This window comes from Pseudophryne corroboree, chromosome 6, assembly GCF_028390025.1.
Source record: "Pseudophryne corroboree isolate aPseCor3 chromosome 6, aPseCor3.hap2, whole genome shotgun sequence".
Lineage (NCBI taxonomy): Eukaryota > Metazoa > Chordata > Amphibia > Anura > Myobatrachidae > Pseudophryne > Pseudophryne corroboree.
This window is the reverse complement of record NC_086449.1, coordinates 223713302-223720067: the sequence shown is the minus strand read 5'-3', so window position 1 is coordinate 223720067 and position 6766 is coordinate 223713302.

Genomic DNA, 6766 nt, shown 5'->3' with positions numbered 1-6766 from the left:
CTGAAGGACCTGCCAGCGATTACTGACATGTCGTCTACTGTCAATGCATATGATTCTGTCACCATTGAAAGAATGGTGGAGGATTATATGAGTGACAGCATCCAAGTAGGCACGTCAGACAGTCCGAACGTATACTGGCAGGAAAAAGAGGCAATTTGGAGGCCCTTGCAAACTGGCTTTATTTTACCTAAGTTGCCCCCCCCATCCAGTGTGTACTCCGAAAGAGTGTTTAGTGCAGTCGCTCACCTTGTCAGCAATCGGCGTACGAGGTTACTTCCAGAAAATGTGGAGAAGATGATGTTCATCAAAATGAATTATAATCAATTCCTCCGTGGAGACATTCACCAGCAATTGCCTCCAGAAAGTACACAGGGACCTAAGATGGTGGATTCCAGTGGGGACGAATTAATAATTTGTGAGGAGGGGGATGTACACAGTGAAAGGGGTGAGGAATCGGACGATGAGGAGGAGGTTGACATCTTGCCTCTGTAGAGCCAGTTTGTGCAAGGAGAGATTGATTGCTTCTTTTTTGGTGGGGGCCCAAACCAACCAGTCATTTCAGTCACAGTCGTGTGGCAGACCCTGTCGCTGAAATGATGGGTTTGTTAAAGTGTACATATCCTGTTTATACAACATAAGGGTGCGTGGGAGGGCCCAAGGACAATTCCATCTTGCACCTCTTTTTTCTTTAATTTTTCTTTGCATCATGTGCTGTTTGGGGACTATTTTTTAAATCTGCCATCCTGTCTGACACTGCAGTGCCACTCCTAGATGGGCCAGGTGTTTGTGTCGGCCACTTGGGTCACTTAGCTTAGTCACACAGCGACCTAGGTGCACCTCTTTTTTTCTTTGCATCATATGCTGTTTGGGGAGTATTTTTTAAATCTGCCATCCTGTCTGACACTGCAGTGCCATTCCTATGTGGGCCAGGTTTTTATGTCGGCCACTTGGGTCACTTAGCTTAGTCATCCAGCGACCTCTGTGCAAATTTTAGGACTAAAAATAATATTGTGAGGTGTGAGGTGTTCAGAATAGACTGGAAATGAGTGGAAATTATGGTTATTGAGGTTAATAATACTATGGGATCAAAATGACCCCCAAATTCTATGATTTAAGCTGTTTTTGAGGGTTTTTTGTAAAAAAAACACCCGAATCCAAAACACACCCGAATCCGACAAAAAATTTTCAGGGAGGTTTTGCCAAAACGCGTCCGAATCCAAAACACGGCCGCGGAACCGAATCCAAAACCAAAACACAAAACCTATCATTTATTTAGCTTCTAAGTCATATGCTGAATCCATGGGGGGTCATTCCGAGTTGTTAGCTCTGTAAATTTCTTCGCATCGCAGCGATTTTCCGCTTAGTGCGCATGCGCAATGTCCGCACTGCGACTGCGCCAAGTAAATTTGCTATACAGTTAGGTATTTTACTCATGGCTTTTTCTTCGTTCAGGCGATCGGAGTGTGATTGACAGGAAGTGGGTGTTTCTGGGCGGAAACAGGCCGTTTTATGGGAGTGTGTGAAAAAACGCTACAGTTTCTGGGAAAAACGCGGGAGTGGCTGGAGAAACGGAGGAGTGTCTGGGCGAACGCTGGGTGTGTTTGTGACGTCAAACCAGGAACGACAAGCACTGAACTGATCGCAGATGCCGAGTAAGTCTCGAGTTACTCAGAAACTGCACAGAGTTGTCTTATCGCAATATTGCGAATCTTTCGTTCGCAATATTAAGAAGCTAAGATTCACTCCCAGTAGGCGGCGGCTTAGCGTGTGCAAAGCTGCTAAAAGCAGCTTGCGAGCGAACAACTCGGAATGACCCCCCATGTTGACTTAGAAACATATGAAGAACTGAACGTAAACCGGATAATCCCAAAGCATTTCTCTGTGAAAATGTACATGTGCTCTGTATGTTTTATGGTGTATGTTTATACTATTATGAATACATTTTACATAAACAAAACGTAAAATTGTATTATTATAATTGTTATTGAACTTTTTACCTTTGAATAATTATTATATGTAGATGATTTAAAGATTGGAACATAACCACTAGCTAGGGCCCTCAGATCTGTTTGATATATATATATTTTATATATATATATATTTTATATGTATATATATATATATATATATATATATATATATATACACAATGATCATTGTGAAATCTCCACTTGTTTGCTGCACAAGCATGTTTGGATCTATATGTGAATCTCATTGTGGAGGTTTTCATTGTCAACATATTTTTAACCTCTGTTGTACTACTATGACAAAATGTTATATATGAGATTTTCTTCATCTAAATCAATTGGATTTAAAGTCTTTTAGTCCATGTGTGTTTAAAGACATCTATACGATTATTATTGACTTTCATTGCAATTTTTTGTGATTAAGGACCCTGATAGGGTTTGTTTAGAGAAAAAGACTCACCAAGGTAGCTGTATGCTTATTGCCCTATATAAACTGTGATCTTGTGGTCCTGCCCTTTTTTGTGAATTACCCCTGATGAAGTCATTAAGATGAAACACGTAGGGTCTGTCAGCTATGAGTCATCAATCCAAATTGTGAAAATTCTCCCTTTTGAGCTCACACCTTGTGACGGTGAGGGAGGATCTAATTCGCCATCTACATGATCTGGACTTCTCTCACTGATATACAAATTTTATTTCTGAACAACATTTGTATTGTGTATGTTAAAAAGATATCCCCTCACCGTAAAATCACCCAGACAAAAGTCCATAAAGGCCTTTATGGACTTTTGTCTTGGTGATTTTCCGGTGAGGGGATATCTGTTACAGGATACCGTGTGAATAATCTCTTTAAGAACTCTCCAACCTACAGTCTGCACCCATTGGGTCCATTGTTTGGAAGGTTTGAAGAATAAATATTCAAGGAATATAGCGCACATAGGAATTCTGTTTGTTCTCTCTCTCTCTCTCTCTCTCTCTCTCTCTCTCTATATATATATATATATATATACACACACACGCGCACATACACGCGCACACACACACACACTTGCCTGTATATATACTGTTTTATTACACATAAATAAAAACATACATAAAGATAAACATACCCATGCACATACATTGCTAATTAAAAACATTTAATAAAAAAATATACTACTGTATTAGATCCCTGCACCAAAAATGGCCCAATCTAAAAATACGATAGTTACCAGTATCCTGGTAACTATCTTAGTCTTTGTTCTTCTCCCAACAAAGTAGTCACCAAAATTCAAGGTATTTCTGTTTTTTGCAGGCTGATTCACAGATGTTTCTACTTTCAGAGTAACAAGCACAATCCTCTGATCAACAAAAAAATCAAACATAACCATGTCAGCACTGGCCAAACAAGAGTGATAAAGTTATAAGGACAATACCCTCAATTACGCCAAGTTCTTCACAGTGGTGTGGTTTCCGCAGGAATTTAATTATATAACTCCCCTACCCAGGACTGGTGTTAGGTTATCAGAGGAGCAGCCCCCAATGACACAATTCTTATGTAATAGTGGGGCACCCTGGAGTAAGTGGCTCTAGGCAGTCCAGCTGGACTAGGAAAATGATCCAGTATTCTTCGGCTTAACTAAGAATAGGATATACTATAAATCATATTTACCTCCTGGGTGTCAGTGATTGGTTTGTTTGTGTTCCCGGATTGGTGTCAGGACTTGGAGGTAGAAATGCAGCTGTATGCAAAAGGTGAGGAGACTAGATTCTGTTTCTTTGCATGTATCAATAAGAGAATACTAGAGTTGCGCAGAATCTGGATACTAGGCAGGTCAAAGACTGCTGATGTGGTGATTAGTAGTACAACTGAACAGAGAGACTGGACTGGGACATTAGCTTGACTGCGGAATGGATCCTTAGCTGGGCACCGGAGTGGATTCTTTGCTAAACAGCAAACTAGATCTGATGGAATTCTGGCTGAACACCAGGCAAGATCTGATGAGACTTTGGCTGACACCAAGTTGGCACTAGTGAGACTTTAACTGGACACCGGGCTGGTACTGTTGAGGCTTTAGCTGGACTCCAGGCAGGTAGTGAAGAGACTTTAAGCTGGTAACAAGGAAGTCTTCGCTGCACACCGGACTGGTACCGGTGAAGCTTAAGCTAGACTCCGGGCTGGTACTGGGGAGGTCTTTACTGCACACCAGGCTGGTAACAATAAAGCTTTAGCTGGAGCATTATTTGTCAAATGACTAGTATTGGTAAGTGGATTGGGGGATTCAGAGAGCACACTCTGAGGAGCACAGCAACAGAGTTCACGATGAGAGCTGAGTCTTGTTATACTGGTGATTTTCAGGGTGCCCTTAGAGTCCCTTTATAGGAGCTGACTGCTGCTGATTCACAGCCATCTGATATCCCAGAACATGGTGGCACCCAGACCCCGGGATAACAGGAAATCAACCACATGGAATGCCAGGACCATAAGGACAGGCAGTATGCAAAGGCAGGCAAGGAGCGAGGTCCAACCACTGCAACCAGAGGGACAGAAGTTGGAGCACCTGCAGTGGCTGCAGAAATCCTGGAGTCCAGCTGCTCGTGGACTCCAGATGCCCTGGTATAGGACCCGAAAGCACCTGGACAGGTAAGCATCGGGGATGGATTGTAGGGACTTGAGCTGGGGCCATGACACTGGGCATCATGAACCATACTTTAATTTAACCTTATTCAGTGTCTATTCATGCTTTTGTGTTCTGTGCTTACTGACAATTCTGACACAACATGGACCACTGCTAGTACATAAAGTCTTGCAAAGTCTTTCACACCGAGCTTTTGACCGAGTTTGTAGCTCACGGTGAAAGAGTCCTTAAAGAATAACTTAGGTCGAGTGCATTTCCCCTCAGGAAGCTACCTGGGTTGGTCTGTCTAGAACCCAATTTATGGGGCAGTGTAAATGGGTAACACGAGTCATTCAAACCCTATGTAGAGCTTGTTCACCGGTACTTGGAGGTGATTTCATCTCCAAGCATCGGCAAGGAGATGCCCCGGCAATATCCCGGGTCCAGTCTTCGTTGTGAACAGGTTTCATGCCGCTATGACACGGCTTGAAACCTGTATTCAGTGACCCGGTTTGGACCTGAGATTATGGTGTGAGGGGGGTATTAGTCATCAGTCAACACAAATTCTCAGGGGCCTTTGATCAGGTCAATGCCCTGTAAAGGAATTAGATTATTTAGAGGTAATGACATGCAACCTAAAAGTATACTGTGGACCCAGCTGGTAACATTTAAGAATCTGTTAAAGTATATGGTTGAATATCTATCACAGACACATGTGATGCACCATGGCCATATCACCAGAGGCATTGGTGCCATTTTCCTGGAGATATGTGTATGCCCATAAACTCTGACACAGTCTTCACCGCACATGTACTGGAAGACTGAACCAGGGACCCCTCCTCTGGGAGCGGATAACAATTGGGTTTAACCTTTATTTTCAATGCCCGGCAAACTACTCTTAACATCCACTTCTTATACAGAATCATTGGAAACTGGTGAAATTGTCAGTGCCATCTAGTCAGCAGTTATCAACGTTCACCCATCAATAAAAGCTATACTAATTAAAGCAAGTGTCTGATTGGCTTCACATACACATGTAAAAACTCTCTGCTATTGAGCTTCTAATTTTTTCAGATTACTAAATTTAGATAGAACATTGTTGTAGAGGTCCCTCCCCAGTGACTTATTCATTCACAGTACTCAAGCCTAGCATATGGCAAACATGAAAAAAAATTAATTAGATTGCCAGTGCGCAGAGTTATAGGCATCTATGTGGCCGAACCACCCCTATCCATATGTTGAGTTTCATAGTCATCATCAGCAGCAGCAGCGCACACACTGCACAATTAAACAGCCTTTTCTACATGCAAAAGATGCAACAACTGGAAACATTCTAATTATGCTTCTGCCCAAATCAGCAGTTGCACTGACATGCCCCCACTGAACATAGCCTACAGTAAGTGAGTGCTCTATAGCCTAATTAGGTCTACTCAGTACCAAGTGAAAATGCGCCTGAAATGTGAATGACTTTGCATCACCCTGAGTTGCATACACTTGTTACCAAAGCATGGAAAAACACAAGATGCACTCCACAAACAGGGATACAATCGGCCCGAGATAAGTGCAAAAATAAATATGTCTGGTGATGTCAGCACTAATCCTCAAGTACCCCCAACATGTCATGTTTTGTTGATTTCTTACAACATGCACAGTTGAGTTAATCTATTTTGCCGGATCTGTAATTATCTGTGGACCTAATTCAGACCTGGTTGCTGCAGCGACAGAGATCGCAGGCTGAAGCTCTATGCTGTGTACACACATGCAGCAGCCGCACTGCGTGTGCACACATAGTGAAATGCACAGGCATCTCATTGTGTGATCACCTCTGCGATCATGTTAGTAACATAGTAACATAGTATCTAAGGTTGAAAAAAGACAATTGTCCATCGAGTTCAACCTATTTGTGGTCTCCTATGCACGATTATTTAGTATAAACTTTTGACTGAAGTTGATGACTGCCGTTACGTTTTACCCCTCTTTTTTATAATAACCATAGTGCGTGACTATGCCCCGTAACCCTGGATATGCTTATCCATTAGGAATTTATCTAACCCATTCTTAAAGGTGTTGACTGAGTCGGCCATTACAACTCCCTCAGGCAGGGAATTCCAAACACGTATCGTCCTTTACGCCATAAAAATCCTTTACGCCGTATTGTGCGGAATCTCCTCTCCTCTAACCTGAGCGAGTGTCCACGAGTTC